The following is an 18,065-nucleotide window of genomic DNA, read 5'->3' on the forward strand; positions in this document are numbered from 1 at the left end:
CCAGCAGTCAATGGACCAGGGCAGCGGGCGTGGCTGGAGGAGGCAGAGTGAGGGGGGGTGCAGCAAGGTGGCCGGCAGCCAAAGGGGGGGGCACAGCCAGAGGAGCCAGCCAAGGGGGGGGGCACGGAGCGACCGGAGGAGGAGCCAAGGAGGGCGTGGCCAGAGGAGGAGCCAAGGAGGGTGTCTTTTTTATGTTTGCTCCCCCTCCTCTTAGATCCTGGCTACGCCATTCACCCGAACATAAACATTTGGTAGGCAACATTGCTGGGAACACGCAGTAAGGATTTCACCTTGAACCAAGTCTAGCTTGTTAAGTCTTGGTTACTAGAAAGCATTTTATCTTAAGTTCTCTTGTAACCATTTCTGACTTTAGTGCCTTATACTTGTACTTGTTTAAAATCTTCCTCTTTGTAGTTAAATAAACTTGTTTTATATTTTAATCAAAACTAATCCAGTGTTTGTAAACTGAACTGAGCTCCAGTTAAAGTAGCAAACTGTTGAATATTGCCCCCTTTGCAGGGACAAAGGACCTCTAATATCTGAATTGTCCAGGACATAGCTGGACTCTGCAGAACACACATTTTTGGAGAAAATCTGGGACTGGGAGTGTGCTGCGGTCACCTTGAAAATTGTAACCAAGACTAGTGCATTGCAGGCAGGCTGCTGGGGCCAGAGTTGCTAGACCAGGACTGCAGCTATACACAGACACTCAGGGTGCTCCCTGCATGTTGTTTGGCTGTTTGTGAGAGGTGCAGGTTGGGAGCTAGATCAGCAAGGCATTGAGAGGTCACAGGGCAGGTGGTGTCAACCCCTCACAGGTCTGCATTGCACTCCAGAATGTGATAATCACCTTTCCCTAATGGGCTCTTCCTTTCACTGTCCTGTCTCTTGTCTGAAAGTCATACAGCTGCCAAAGAGCAGATCTTATCGGAATGAGAGCTGAGCTCCTTCCCATGTCTAGCAAACTCGGAAAGGATTCCTTACAAAAAACAGAGCAATATGCGGAGCAGCTTGTACCAGCTGAGAATGGGTAGGCAAAACTAACATTTGAACATGCACTTGGAGCCAGCTTATCGCACAGGCTAAAGCCAAGAGTGGTCCAGGGGCACTAGCCTGGGACTTGAGAGATCAAGATTCAATACCCTACTCTATTATAAATATCCTGTGTGACTTTGGACAAGTACCTTGGTCTATCTTTCATCCGTAGTTCTCCACCTGTAAAATGGGGATAACAGCAGTTCCCTTCCTCACAGAAGGTGTTGTGAGGCTAGATAAATTATTAGACCCTCAGATACTATACTAACGGGGAGGACGGGGGAGGGAGGGCATGTAAGTACCTAGATAGATTCTGATTCAAAGCTGGTAGGCAGAGCTTTCTTCCTACCCCAAGGAGGCACTACAAATCACGCATCTCCTGCAGAGGTTTGATTTTAAAATACAGATTGGTGAGCAAGGTGAAAAACATTTCAAGCATCTGCTCTTTTGCGTCAGTGTGATATTGGTATGGTCCCACGTTCGTTTTTCTTGTACTTGTTTTAATCCTGTTCTCGGGGGAGAGGGGGTTGTATTTATATACACCCCTACACTGACAGAACCTTTTAGGCCAAATATTAGTCTCCTGTGCACAGCCAAGTTAAAAGGCTTTCATGGGAAACCTCCAGATGGCTTGAGGAAAAACAGATTCCTTTTCCCATCCTCACTTTGAGTTGGGCCAGCACAACCCCTCTGCAGTGGTCCTCGGGCCTGTAGCACTGGCTGCTGCCCCCTACCTCACCCTGTGCAGAGGGTCTGGGTTAGCTGATCTTTGGCCAGCTCCCACACTGCACACCACCCCCTCAAACCGTCAGTCTACACTGCCATGGAGAGCGCTCTGTCATACACTATTTCGTAGCATGCAGGGATGCTGGAGCTGATCCAGCAGGCAGAGAAAATTCTTTATCTGCATCCTCTCACCACATACACAGGCAGCATAACCAGGATACATGGTGTCTGGTAGATACCATTTTTCCAGCTACATATTGTCCTCCCAGTCTCAAAAGTGGCTGCATTTTACTGGTACTGGGTGCATCCATGGCTGATCCAAAGCCCATGAAAGCCAATGGGAGTGTTTTCATTGACTTTAATGGCTTTTGAATCAGACCCATGGTATGTAAGTCACTTTGGAATCTTTCACACGCTACACAAATGTAAAATATGATTATTATTGGTAGGGTCCATGATTTTTCCATTGTTGGGGTAGGGCATTTTCTATAGACGAAGTGCATGAAATATAGGATAGGATTCTGTCCCTTAGGATACTCCAGTTACTTCTAAAACATTAGCAGATACCTTGTTCCTTTGACACTGTGTGTTTCCATCACTTTTTCCCCCTTCTCCCCACTCCGATTACTTGAACAGTGGAAATCTCCACACACTTTGCCTACATAATCACACTACCCAGCTACAGGTTTCCTTCCCCACCAAATACCCTTTGAATATTTTCCAGATGAAAAGCTATCCTAGTCCTCTCCAGGCAGCTAAACATTTTCAAAATGCCAGACTGACATTCTGTACTAACCACAATGGTGGTATTTGCTGCTCTGTGTCTTTGCTCCCAAAGGATATAAGATGACAAGGACGGGATCCTTTAAAAAAGGGGGGTAAGGCCATGCCCTATGTAGGACTGGACCATACACGCCATGAAGTAACCTCACACATAACCTTGACAAGATAGATTAGGGAGTAAGTAACAGAAGAATCCCCACAGGATAACTTACTGCTTATAGCAGCCATGTAGCACAGCATGTGGAGGGAGTGTTCTTAGCAGCTACCCACGCTGAAACATTTGGAAAATGTAGTTATTGTGGCTACAGCCCAGGTATTTGGCAACAACGTTCAAGATGAAGTTGTCAGAATTCATAAACACACCAGCGCGGTCAACAGTTCCAAGTATATTAGGGACTCCTGCCAAGGGATAGAAGTTTTTCTTCACTTGCTGGTAAAGTTATGGAAGGAATATGAACTGTTTGTCTGTACATGAATCATCATGATTTCTAAAAATGCCAAGAGGCAACATCATAGGGTTTTCTCACTGTGCCAGCAAGATCACATACCTAACTTAGCCAGCATCTAAGGAAGTTTGTATACTGGGTACATTCTGAAACACTATCCTTGCACATTGATACAGCACAGCTTCCTTGATAGCATATCACAGAGATCTAAGATGCCCTGCCTACCTAAAAAGTTAAGGGATATACTGTGCTTCACTGGTCATCTGTCAAGTCAATGTTGGTGATCTAGAGCCTACAAAGTATGGGCCCAGTCCTGTAAATGGTCCATGTCTGAAACCCCTATTTGTCATCAAAGGAATTTCCTTCAGGCACTTAGAACCCATTGCTACCTTGCTGCCATAAAACAAACAAACATAAGCTGACCTAGAAGAGACATTTGGCAAATACATAGGGCTTAAAGTGTTCGAGGAAGGTATATCTCAGAGCCAACTGAACACAAACGATCACCACAGTAAATGCTCTCTTTTGAATTAACGCTACAATATTTATTAATGGTAAAGATTAAGGGCCAAATTTTAACCTCAGTCAGTGTACATCTGGAGTGACTCCTTTAAAGTGAGTGGAGTTATTCTGGGTTTACATTAGTGTAAATGAGATCAGAACACGATTTAGAGCGTTCACGCTGCCAACCTGCAATCTAGTGAAGCTTTGACTATATGGCCCCTCTTACCCTTTTTAATTTTATCTTCTTGATTTTCAGTTGAGACTCAAGCTTCCTGGAATGGTAATTATTCAATTCAGTGACAGTCTGAACCTGTGAATTAATTGGCTTTCAATTACCTTTTGGGCATTTGACTTATTATACATAGTAAGGCTAACAAGGAGCTGGGGGGGGGGGGTAAAAGCCCCCATTTACATCAATTTTTTTCTCATTATGTTTTACAATTAACACCTATTATTTTTAAGAGCTTCATAAAATGCCCATTGTAAAATGGGACAGATGAATAGGAGCATATATCAGCTGTGTTCCGAGTTCTGCATTGACTTGCTATCTAATGCCAGGTACATTCAAAGTACTGATATAGCCTTTTTGTTGGAAAATGCGGATTCATCAAAACCAAAAATTGTTTGCAGGAAAGCATTTTGGTTTTGACAAATTTCCTGTTATGAAAATTTTTGGGGAAAAAAAATCAAAATTGTCAAAAATGTCCCATTTGACATTTTTTAAACAAAAAGTGTCCATTTTTTGTTTATTTGTTCAAATTACTTTCATGTTGTATATATAAAAACCATAATAAACAGGTCCAACTCAAAATAAAAATTATTTCAGTTGACCTCAATCTGAATTTTCTTCTGTATTTTGGTTTGTGAAAATTTTCCAGAGGGTCTTTTCAGGATGGGAAATTTTCTTCAAAAATCGCTCATGGGATGGGAAACTGTTTCCTGCCCCACACTACTTATGACCTCATTGTCTCCAGCACCATCATGGTCAACTGTCATGTTCTTGCAGTCCTTCATCAGACTTGAACTCCAGAGGATGATGGCAAAGCATTTTTGGTGGATGGTCCTGGAATTTGTTCCCATTCGCAGTGCACCAAGACTGAGCTTGGCAGCTTTCAGGAATCAGTGCATGTAGCACCTCCTCAATGTAGAGTTTTACAATAGCGGGTTGAAAATTGTCAACAAGACATTGACCTCACAATGACATTGGAAGCTGAAGCTGAAGTATCAATTCAAAATGAAACTGTTTAATTTCAAATCCACATTTTCTTTTTGAAAAGAGTAAAACATTTTGTTTTCATTGAAAATGTCAAAAAAATTGTTTTGACCCTTTTGAATCAGGATTTTTCAGAACTTTTGGTTCTGTGAAAATTTCAATTTGAGATGAAACAAAAGGTCAGTACGTCTAAATTCCCCATGGGATGGAAATTCTGTTTTCCAACCCACTCTCATTTTTACTCTGAAAGGAATTGACTGTTGGTGGGGGATGAGCCAATAGCTCTGGGGCCACATGACTGGACCTTGATACTTTTTTTTAAATATAATTTTGCATCCATATCTAGATGCCAGGGTTTGCTAAGGAGGGGAGTGAAGAATTCAGCTCTCTCCCAGCCATATTTAAAGTCATTTCCATCCCTGCTCAAAAGAGGGAGGGACGTAACAGATACTTCTGCTCCGCAACATCAAAAGCCTCAGCTGGGTTGTGGTTCTTATTAAGGCATAGAGAGCTTGTATTTAACACTACAGAGCCAGAACTTAGTATTGTCTACAGCCTGCACCTCCCCGCACTCCAAAGCCCTGCTTTCCAAAATGGAGCATGACCTTGGATCCTTACAGCCACACTCAGCTCCTTAGATAGCAGCAGCAGCTGCTCCACACATTAGCTGCCTCCCCTGTGCCAATCTCCCACACAACGGAGGAGGTGCCCCACACAAGCAGTGCTGATGGCTGCAGACCTGTGTAGGTGTAGAAAGTGGGGGAGGTGCCTGGATGGTATTAAATTGTATTAAATACAGAGGTACTACATGCCCTTAGCTCCAGCCTCCTGCAGCTTTCCAATATAGTACAGCCCTCTGCCCCACCCAGACACACTCTTCAAGTACTCAGCACCTATCAGCACTATGTGCTTCACCCACTCCCTCCAGTCAGGGAGCACGGTAACTGCCTCCCATGTGTCCCTTGACCCCAGCACATCTGCTCTGGGCATCCATCATTTGACATTAAGTGTTTAAAGTAGAGTTCTAGATAATCTCAAAGACAAACAGAGAAGTGCAAAGCTGAAGCTACGTTAATGAGGATTTGCCTGGGAGTCAGTGCTGAATGGCTGTAAAAGTCTTGGGTAGAAATATACAGCCGGTTTCCCTTATTCCCATAATGGATGTCAAGCACTTCAAAAGCTTTAAAGAACATTCTTGTCATACACGGTTTAATTTTGTTCCATTATTTTAATACAATTGCCTGTACTCACATTACCTCCATACTAGACCAGTACACTCCATATAGCACACACACACCACTCCTGAAAAACAATTGACAAGCTGTCAAAGCAACGTTAAGGCACTTTGGAAAATAACTTAATTAAGAAGCACGCAGCGCTTAACATGTGTCACTGAGACACCAATCTGTGTGTCTGAACTGATACTATTTCAGTAATTTGGCTCAGCTAATGTATGTATCTAGCTTGATGGAAACCAAATAAATAAAAGTGGAAGAAGAAAAATCTTTAAACACCAAATAACCAAGTTGTTGGGATGTTTAAAATGTGTACTAAGAGCATTTCCCATTTTAGGGGAAAATAAAATAAATTATAGACATGTAAAAAGAACAGGAGTACTTGTGGCACCTTAGAGACTAACAAATTTATTAGAGCATAAGCTTTCGTGGACTACAGCCCACTTCTTCGGATGCATAAGTGGGCTGTAGTCCACGAAAGCTTATGCTCTAATAAATTTGTTAGTCTCTAAGGTGCCACAAGTACTCCTGTTCTTTTTGCGGATACAGACTAACACGGCTGCTACTCTGAAATCTGTCATATAGACATGTATTCACTCTAAAAGCACATTTTTCTATGTCAAAATGCCATCTTCTGATCATGATATGTTCTGTCTGTGCAATTGGATATATCTGCTTCTAAAACTTAAAATGTAAGATTTAATCCTGTTAACCCTGAAGAGCCCATACAACTGTGGGAGAGTGAGCCAGATTCTAATCTGGCTCATGAATCACTGACAGAACTGTGAACCAAGTTCCAGCTGCAGAATCCTTTACCTTGAGACCTACTTTACATTACCGGTAGTGCAAATCAGCTATACAGCCAGCAGATCTCAGTTCCAAAGATTTACCCTGCCTCTGCCCTCTGGTGGGATAGGATTGCCAGAGCTGCTCATATGCCACCTCCCTTTTGATGCATTCCTTCCCTTCCCCATCCTGTACAGGGGATGTGGCCAAGGGAAAGAAGGCACAGCCAGGGCATCACTATGCCCTGTCAATCCTTGCTTACAGGAACAGCCCTTTAGAGTCAGACAGCCAGGCATAATTTAAATCAGCCCTGATGCTCAAATAACAATATGACCCCACAAATAACAGTGAACCAAATGTGCTACTTTAAAAAAAATCACTTCTTGTTCTTATTTAGTAGATCTGCTAGGTTTTCTGCTGGAAAAGCGCTGTAAAATGTATTACTCTCAAAATCTTATAGGATTAATAGAAAATGTTCACTTTGAGAACTATTCAATAGCATTCTATAGCAAGGATTTTCTATTAAATGCTACTGAACTTTTCTATAGGGCTTGGAGCGCTGTAGCTGAGTCAGGAGTGCTGCCAGCCTTGTCAAGCTGAAGCTTAATGCCCCATGCCATTATACTATTTCTAATTTAGCATTGAGTAACCCTTACGAATATGCATGTCAGTGTCTCACATTTGGGCCTGTGCACTCCAGCTCACCAAGCTCTCTGAAGTAAGTCTAATTTGAAGTCTACAATAAGATACATTTTCTAGCTAGGATATGACAAGTCAGACGTAAGGGGAAAAAACAAGTGCTAATTATAGTTTGAAAATTTTTCTGTGTCCCGCATTAAAAAAAAGCTTTGTCCAAGAAATCCCAGGTTTGGACCAGAAGAATTGTATGCTAGCCACAAACCTCTCATGATTTTCAGCTTTTATTCGGGCTTTTACAAGTGTAGGGAGCACTGTTCCATAATAAGCCAAGCCCTGAACCTTATTAGCAGAAAAGAAATCACAGTATGATCCAAACAATGTACCGCAGACTGAAAAGCCATTTAAAGGGGTGCTGTTTATGTTTTAATCGCATCCTTACCTTTTGTCACATGGTCAAAAATTAATACAGCTTAAAAGTGAAAAATAATTATTTTGATGACAGAACACCGTATAAAGTGTGATTTTAAAATAAAGTTTAACATATTATTCTGTCATGAACAAAATCAGTTTAAATAATTTCCTAATAGATTTAAACCTGGTGTCATTCACAACAGAATTTGGCCCAACTAATTTCACTGAACCATACAGGAGAAGGCAAGTAATTTGACATATAGTCTAATCTGGCAAGAAAAATTGCTCCATATGCCCTAAATAAGGCATTTGCAGATAGAACTGTACTGAGTGGAATTCTCCTATTAATTATACCAATGCAAATGCAGAGTAACTCCACTGAAATCAGTGGAGCTCTCCAGATTAACTGACATGACTGAAAGCAACATTTGGCCCAGATGTCTATGCGGCCGAGCAGCTGCTATTATCCTTATTGAGTCACATCAGCAGAGCAAGCGGTACTCCAAAAAGGACCTGATATCTCCTTGGTGGCACATCTGCTAGGTATAGGTGGCATTCATTTGAATAGCTTTGCCAATGGATGACATGCCAAATCCTTTTTACAAAGAGACTTGTGTTTGATGTTAGTCAGTCACTATCTGCCAGTTAACATGTTTATCTTTCTAGGAAATACTTTGATCCATACTGGCACTTGAAATACAGCAACCAATGTTACTAGACTGGAAATGAACAAGCAAGTCCTTGTGTGAATCACCAAATGGAAGAGCAAAATGCAGGATGCATGTTACAAAGTGTTGCTTGGCAACCGGAATGGGCCACACACTTCACTTTACTAGCTCAGTTTGAACATAAATAAATAAATAAATGGCCCTATAGTTATTCGAAATACATGGAGAAGTAGAATACACTGGAGAAATCTATTTGTAAGGAGTGTCTGTCACAGAAGAAAACACATATCTCTGAACTGAATATTCAACAGGTAAATGAAGGAGTGTAGTAGGTCCTAGCCGGGGCTCGACCCTTCCGGGCAGGAGGGGAGCCACACCGACTCCCTACTATGGGAACAAGCAGTCAGTTAGTCCAGAATCTCCGGCTCTTTTGTGCAGAGTCGGAGCAACCACAGTTAAAGCTCAGGCCCTTGACTGCAGGGGCTGAGCGCGCAAGCAGTTCAGAACCCAGGCCCTGGGTCAGGGCGGGGCAAACACGGTTAGCTCAGGCCCTTGGTTGCAGGGGCTGAGCAAGCAAATAGTTCAAAGCCCAGGCCCTGGATCAGGGCAGGGCAAACACGGTTAGCTCAGGCCCTTGGTTGCAGGGGCTGAGCAAGCAAATAGTTCAAAGCCCAGGCCCTGGATCAGGGCAGGGCAAACACGGTTAGCTCAGGCCCTTGGTTGCAGGGGCTGAGCGAGCAAATAGTTCAGATCCCAGGCCCTGGATCAGGGCGTGGCAAACACAGTAGGTTCAGGCCCTTGTTGCAGGGCTGAGCGAGCAAATAGTTCAGAGCCCAGGCCCTGGATCAGAGCGGGGCAAACACAGTAGGCTCAGGCCCTTGTTGCAGGGCTGAGCGAGCAAATAGTTCAGAGCCCAGGCCCTGGATCAGGGCGGGGCAAACACAGTAGGCTCAGGCCCTTGTTGCAGGGCTGAGCGAGCAAATGGTTCAAAGCCCAGGCCCTGGATCAGGGCGGGGCAAACACAGTAGGCTCAGGCCCTTGTTGCAGGGCTGAGCGAGCAAATAGTTCAGAGCCCAGGCCCTGGATCAGGGCGGGGCAAACACAGTAGGCTCAGGCCCTTGTTGCAGGGCTGAGCGAGCAAATAGTTCAGAGCCCAGGCCCTGGATCAGGGCGGGGCAAACACAGTAGGCTCAGGCCCTTGTTGCAGGGGCTGAGCGAGCAAATAGTTCAGATAAGGTACGCCTAGGCCTTCTGTAGCCGAGCGTTGGGTGAGGGGGAAGCCTGCCACCCGTGAGCAGAGGGTGGCAGGGGGGGAACGCAGGCCCACCCACTCCACTGCGTTCCAGCCCGGGGCCCTAACAGCGGTTGCTGCCACTGCTGGTCAGTGGGGTATCCAGACCGCAACACACTGACATAGGCTCACACTCAGTTGCAGCCGGACCGGGGTCGGCTACCCCCGGGCTACTTCCGTGATCCCCCTCAGAGCCTACCTCGTTCGTAGCGCCGGGATCGGGCCAGTCCACCTGCATGGGCTCCTCTCTGCCCGGGCTCAGCGGCAAGTCTGGTAGCTCTGCTGGGAAGTCCGGCCAATGGTCCTCAGGCGGCTCCTCTGGATAGCAGCAGGGGCGAAGGGGTTCGGGTCCAGTCTCACCCTCAGGGTTATTGGGGTGCGGTTCCCAGGGATTCTCCCAGTAGCGGGCGTGAACGGGCTCCGGCGGCTCCTCCTCGTAGCGGGCCCGGGGTAGCTCGGGCCAGCTAGGGTCCAGGCCTTGGTCTTCTATGGTCTCCTGGCCGGGAGCTCCCGGCCGCACGTCTGCTCCCTGTGGTGGCTGGCCGCCGACTGAGCTCTGGCGGCCGGCCTTTATACTTCCTGTCCCGCCCCTTGACTTCCGGGGGGCGGGGACAGGCGGTGGTGGTCCCGCCCACTCAGGTGCCTGCACGTGGGCTCCCTCTTCCGGGCAGGAGGGGAGCCACACCGACTCACTACAAGGAGGAACTGCCTTTTGGATACTTTGCCTTAAAATATACAGGTAGTAGTATTCTGCAGCTGAACTGGGATTTAAAACAATTGTTTATTCTGATCTTTCTTCTAAGGCTCTCGGTGTTATTTACAAGATGGGGGTGTGTTTTTATTCCCATTTTCCATGTGGGTCAATGGAAGTAGAGAGTCCTTAAGTAACTTGCTCACATCTGTTTAGAACTGGGAAGAGGACACAGGTTTCCTATATGATGACTACTGGACAACTTGGCTTCCTCCCTCCCTCTCTCTCATACCACTCCCTACATGCTTGGCAGTTTGTATGGTGCTTGTGTGTGTTAAAACAAGCTATCTTCATGGAAAGTGTTTTTAACAATATTTGGTATTTCTATCCATGTACAGCTAAAGATTGTGCAAATATTAATTAATTAAGCCTCTCAATACCCCTAGGAGGCAAGTATTCTAGTTATTTTCCATTCTGGCAAACTGAGGCACAGAGATTAAAATGATTTACAACAACTTCCTAACTATCAAGGTGGTTAAGTACTGGAATAAATTGCCTAGGGAGGTTGTAGAATCTCCATCATTGGAGATTTTTAAGTGCAGAAAAAAAACAGGGATGATCTAGATAATACTTAGTCCTTCCATGAGTGCAGGGGACTGGACTAGATGACCTCTCGAGGTCCCTTCCAGTCCTACCATTCTACAACTTGCTCAAGATCCCACAGAGAGTCAGTGGCAGATTTTGGACTAGAACCAGGACTTCTGACTCACACTCAGAGGGACATTTTCCCCTTTTTTTCAGTTCTGTAATTTTATTTTTAGAAGTACAGAAGTTGTGTATAAATATTTTCCATAATATTAAGACGGTCACTCAAGCAATGAAATTCATGAGTGCCGCTCCAGTTTTAGCTATCTCCTCTAGATAACCCCTGTATTTTGGTGCATATACAGGCCCTCTGACACCTGTGCTACTCCCAGTTAAGTCAATGGGAGTTACGCGAGGATATCCAAGGGCAAAATATAGCCCATATTGTTCTAAGCCTTCTGCAACAGCTTGGTACAATAGGGTGAGCTAAGGACAAAGAGCCAGCCTTTATTCCCCAGCTTTTGTCAGTAGATGTCAGAGCCTTAAGCTAGGGTAAGCTTCCTCCAACAGACTTCTATACAATATATTGTGCTGCTGGTGAAAATGGTATTTCCTGTAATTGCATTGTTTGCTTGCAATAAAACCTGAGATCCGGACCAAGTTCAACAAGATCTATGTCATTTTAGTTAGTGCTGTTTTTCAAGCACACCCCATCAGTGAACAGAAAGCCCTCTGAATCCATGACCAGACTTTCAGGGCCAGATAACTGACTGCTTCAGTTTCTTTCAAGTTGTATCACAGTAGAGACGCACAGTATCCAGGATACTGGACAGATTTAAAAGTGGGAAGAAAAGGTTCCAGCATACTGGCTTTAAAAAGGGAGAACAAAGTAAGTGAGGATCAGAGAGAGCAAGGTGATCGCTATGACACTAAGACAATTAATCACTGCCAGATGTTAAGGGTCACACAGCACTGCATGCTGGGAAGAGCAGCAGGGGTTCTTGGACAGGGAATAGAGGGAAAAAATAACCTGTCATGTCAGTGAACTAGTAAGGGGTTTAGGGCTCCTCTCATTTAACTATTAGTATGCTCTTACTAAAATTACAATGCATTTTATTCTTTTTTTCCAGAAAGGAGTGACAACTTAATAATCCACCTCTGTCAAAAGCACTAAAAATACCATCCAAATTCAGTGTTCTTACTTTTGTAATGAACACCCCAGGGTTCCTGTTTGATTAATAGATCACTTGTTGACTGACAAGGACAAATGTGTGCATGGTATGAGCATAGTGCTACGCATAAATAATTTAAATTGTAGCATTGCCGGAGCTCAGGTTGCACTGGTGTTTCTATTATAAACCCCAATTTCCAGGGGTTCAGAAGTTGGCCTAAAAAAAAACAACCCACCATTTTTGAGGGAGGAATTGGGCAGATAAGGTTTTCTTTGAAAAATGACATTAAAATGGAGGACATTTTGGAGTTGGAGACTTTTGCTGCCCTTGTTCTATTGGGGTGCGTAATTTTGTCACATTACAGAAAAAACGGATGGCTCTGCTTTTAAAAACCAATGTGAACAATTTTGTAAGCATCTCCCTTTTCCCATCAGCTTTAATGCTAATGAGAGCTATATCCTGGACTAGCGGCTTTGAACTTTAGAAAACTTTTTCAAATGAATGAGTTAACATTTTTAAAGTGAACAGGAGTACTTATGGCACCTTAGAGACTTTTTTGTTAGAGACAAATTTGTTAGTCTCTAAGGTGCCACAAGTACTCCTGTTCTTTTTGCGGATACAGACTAACACGGCTGCTACTCTGAAACCATTTTTAAAGTGGTCATTTAGTTGGAGTTTTTGTGCATTGATTGTGGGGAGGGTTTTTTTTTTCCAACCTACTCTCATGCTTTAAAATGAGCCTGTTTTCACAACAAATGGGATCGTTTTCACTCAAAAAATTGGACTAGAGCAACATTTTCCACTGAGATTGACCCACTTTTGTGTGTTCTTAAGAAAATGTGTATGTAACTGAAAATTCTGTGGTTTCTTCCACATTTGTTACGAATACTTTGCACATCTCTGGTGTCCACAATGGCCTACATGAGGGGAAATCTATTAGAACACACTGAGAGAGGCTATATCTTCAAACATGGGTTTCTCAATTTATGTTTTCATGCCTCCAGCTTTGAAGCGTTTGTCCACCCTCATTATGTGTGGAATGCATCAACTGGGTCACTCTGGCAGATGTATTGTTTCTGCATGTTGAGCTACCTTTTTTGCACATGCGAATACTTGTTTGTTGTGAAATGTGCAGCAGTAGTCAAAAAAGCTAACACAATATTAGGAACCATTAGGAAAGGGATAGATAATAAGACAGAAAATATCATAATACCACTATATAAATCCATGGTACACCCATACTTTGAATACCACATGTAGATGTGATTGCCCCATCTCAAAAAAGATATATTAGAATTGAAAAAGAGAGAAAGGCAACAAAAGCTACAGAGAAAGGCAAGAAAAATGATTAAGGGTACGGAACAGCTTCCATATAATGAGAGATTAAAAAGACTGGGACTTTTCAGCTTGGAAAAGAGATGACTAAGGGGGGATATGATAGAGAGCTATAAAATGGTGGAGAAAGTGAATAAGAAAGTGTTATTTACGCCTCCACATAACACAAGAACCAGGGGTCACCCAATGAAATTAATAGGCCACATGTTTAAAACAAACAAAAGGAAGTACTTCTTCATACAATACACAGTTAACCTGTGGAACTCATTGCCTGGGGATGTTGTGAAGGCCAGAATTATAATAGGGTTCAAAAAAGAATTGGATAAGTTCATGGAGGATAGGTCCATCAATGGCTATTAGCAAAGATGGTCAGGGATGTAACCCCATGCTCTGTGTGTTCCTAAACCTCCAACTGCCAGAAGCTGGCAGTGGTTAACAAGGGATGGATCACTCAATGATTGCCTATTCATTCTCTCTCAACCATCTGGCATTGGTCACTGTTGGAAGACAAGACACTGGGCTAGATGGACCATTGATCTGACCCAATATGGTCATTCTTATGTGTGTAAAATGTCAGACATTTTACAGGGTCAGTTTATTCTGTTTGAATACTTGGTTCTTTTTCATTGAGCACAGGACTTGGAGTGAGGGGCCCTGAGTCCTAGTTATCGCTCTGCCACTGAGACTGTGGGACATTGGGCAAGTCACTTAACCTCTGTGCCTCAGTTATCTGATCTGTAAAACAGGGATAATGCTTTTCAAACTTTGTAAAGCGCAGTTCTGCATCTATGGATGAAAAATCACTGTATAAGGTAGCATTATTATAGCCGTGGAGCAACAGATTTGTTTGAGGAAAAGGAGTGGACCTTAGCAGAAACCCAAGACACCTATATGCAACTAGCTCTTAACATCAGCAAGCAAGTCTCTCCTGAAGAAAGCTGCAGTAACCAGCACTCTCCAGCATGCAGGATTATCCCTATGTGTCCATCTGTACAGCAGTGACAGGATTCTTATCATAGCAGGCACAGCTGTGTGTGCTGCTCATGTTGTTAGGTTTTGGACCTATAGTGATATTAAGATTATAAATACTACCGATTATGTATCATATTAAAAACCTACTTATTAATGTACCTTATATATATCTTCTATATTGCCACTGATTAGGGAGGAATTTGCTTCATTTTCTCTTTGCTATACTCACAATGCAAAAATGGTTCTGGAACTTGAATTCTAAGCTCTTTGTCCCACAGCTCGCTTTGCTCCTATCTCACTGTTGCAGTTCACAGATACCAGGAGTATAAAGAGAATAGATGCTGCTGCTTGGTAATGATTATATTTCCAGGTAGGCCAAGACATTCCATGCCACAGCGCTCTGAAGGTGCTTTAAGGTTCGTTGAGGTTTGATGTACTTTTATGCACCCAGATGTTACCTGAAGCATCATGGCTACGCTATCCCTAACTGGCCATATTGGTATGTGCACCTGCATATGATTTACCCCACTCAGTCATGATTTTTTACTGATGTTATTCCATATGCACAGTTATGAAAACTCAGGGCCTGCATATAACTGCATTCTTTACAACTGAATGGCAAGGAAAGAAGCTGTCTTACTCCCCTCTAATGCCACCATCCTAAATATACACAATACAGGTTTAATCTTCTCTAACAGCAAATGGAAATTGTTGGCAACAATGTGGCAACAAGAACTGATCGCGTAACATGACAACTTAGGCTGTTGAGACTTGTATGATTACCAGCAGCTGAAAGGTATCAACATTTACTGCCAAACTAAAGCAAGTCTTTAAAGATGCATACTAAAAAGGTAATGGACAAGGCAAGTTGTAATTTTAACACATTAGCTGGTCAAGGTAAACTCTAGGTGGATCTCAAGGATTTACTTAGACTAGCTAACATGTATCACCAGTAATGTAAGATACCATTTCCCCCCTACCGTAGGCATGACCTAAATCGTTTCTCAAAGCAACTCACTTATTGTCAAAATGGGTCCTAAAATCTGCAAGAAGTAGGCTGATGTTATTTCACTGACAGAAGCATTTATTGTCTTGCTTGTTTGCAGGCCATTTCCTCAGGACAATACAATTATCATTACTTTGTTAGCAAATACATTAGCTAGCTGTTTATTTTAAGAACACTTCATTAACCTAATGGGGTCTTGGAGTGAGCAAGGTGGATTACTTGTTTAAATCTTGCTTGCTTTGTATGTTGAGAATAAGAGAATAAGCATCTAAAACATCAATAAAATTTAGCCTCTGGTTTGAACTACAAATATGTTGTTTACAGGATCTGAGCTAACTTTTAAAACAATCCAGCTAGACTTGTTTCCTAACAACAGAATTTTCACTGAACTAGACACATGTAGACAATTAGCCTAGTTTAGAGCACATGAATCAAGTTGGCCAAGCCCAGAGAAGATCTGGAAACATATTTCTCAGTGGTTCTCAAACGAGTGTGCTAAACAATTTGGTGGCAGGGTGAGTTAGTGAGCTTCTAGCCGAAAGCTCTGGAGACCTGTGTGCAATCTGCCTCGGACTGCAAGTGTATGGGTTAGGTGGTTTCAACATAGTCTGAAATGAAAGTTTATTTTCATTTCACATAAAGTGCCTGCTACTGGTAAACTCCCTGCTCAGAGAAGACAAAGTATGGAAAAGGAGACCTCCGGACGGTTAGAATAGAGGTACTTTGGTAGTGTTGTGGGCAGCATTTTATACATCACTGCCTCATTATTCCTGCAGGGCTATCTTAAGCTCTTTTATAGATTTTACATTCAATACCCTCCCCCAAAAGACTAAGAAAAATACAGTACTTTGTGGTCCATAACATGGATCTTTCCTACTGTCCTTTTGTTCCACTTAAAAATCTTGTTATGGTAGTTTACTAATAGCCAAAATGGGAAATGCAGAAAACAACCTAGTAAAATAATTAACATTCATTACAATAAAGAAACTATTCCTTATATTATACAGCTTCCTTGTGACCAGTCGTGCTTAATCTGCTCAGTGCAGATAGTTATGCCACATGTTAATGAGTACTGTTGTCCTTTTGGGTAGCTGTAGAGATTTACATTTGTAAATTTGTAGCATAATTTGTTTTCTATGATTTATGTGGAATTAACATCCCTCATACTTTTCAGAAGAGCTTTCATTATGGAAGAGTTTGTTGCTAGCGTAAACTGGTGTAGTTCCATTGACATCAACATTCCTTGCAACACTGACAAGATAGTCTGAGAAGAAGGTATTAAGTGCACAAATATAGCATGCCCGGTGTGATCTGATATGCTTATTTCTCCATGCTTTTCACACTCGGTCATGCATTTAAGAAGGCTGGCATTAAGCTGCTGTCTCTTGATCTCATGAAGGTAAATCAAAGTCCAATACCAGAGCTTGCCCCATTACTTCAGCACCCCCAAAAGGAATAGAAAGCATCTCACTGTTTCAGTTAGTTAGAATCCCTCCAACCACAGCACACCCTGCTATAGCTAGCACCCTCTCTCTCTCAACTGAACCTCTGAGAGACTTCTATAGTCCTGCTATCACAGGTTCCTCAGTCATGTGACCTGTCACAGTCAGGTCTGAAAGAGCCCACAGCCCCATTAGTGTCTGGAAGCACCTTTCTTTTAAAGGACCAGCTCGCTGTGTTATAGGCATACTCATGTGTGGACCTGTACTAATGAGGGACCACTTCGAGGGATGGGGACTTGTCCACTGGACCTTTCTATTGAGAGTGACAACAACAGAACTGGTTGTGATAATGGGCTTTGTGCTATGGAGATTTGTCTGCACTAAGACCACCACTTCATTTCACGTAAGCCATTCAATGAAGATCACATGTGAATAAAGAATTATTAACAACAGTCGGAACTTAGATAGTGCTCCATGCTCAAAGCACTTTACAGACATTAACCAATCAATGATGGTTATGTTTAGTCACTGCCAATCTGTACTAGATTAGAACCAGTGACCAAGAGGTGAGAGGCTTCATAACCAGCCACCTGAGACTTTTTGCCTCTGGGTACATCTACATGTGAGCTGAAAGTTGTGATTCTCAGTTCACAGAAACATCCCCATACTAGCTCAGCTCTAGGTAGCACCTAAGACATAGCGGTGTGTCTGCAGTGGCTGAGGCTGGCCGCCCCAAGACCAGTCCTGCCTGAATGCCTGGGCATGTATTAGGGCAGCTAGCCTAAGCCTCCGCCTGTGCTGCTGCAGACACACTGCTAGTTATAGGCGCTAACTGAAGCAGCGCTAGCACAGGTATGTCTACATGAGCTGGGACTCTCACTCCCAGATCAAATAGATGTACCTTCTATTCCACGTAAGAGAATTGTGCAAATTCAAACAGGCCATAACTCAATTTGAAACACAAGATACAAGTACAATAACTCCTCGCTTAACGTCCTAGTTATGTTCTTGAAAAATGCAACTTTAAGTGAAACGATGTTAAGCGAATCCAATTTCCCCATAAGAATTCATGCAAATGCACGGGAAACAGGGGGGTTAGGTTCCAGGGAAATTTTTTTCACCAGA

The sequence above is a fragment of the Chrysemys picta genome, chromosome 14, assembly GCF_011386835.1.
Source record: "Chrysemys picta bellii isolate R12L10 chromosome 14, ASM1138683v2, whole genome shotgun sequence".
NCBI lineage: Eukaryota > Metazoa > Chordata > Testudines > Emydidae > Chrysemys > Chrysemys picta.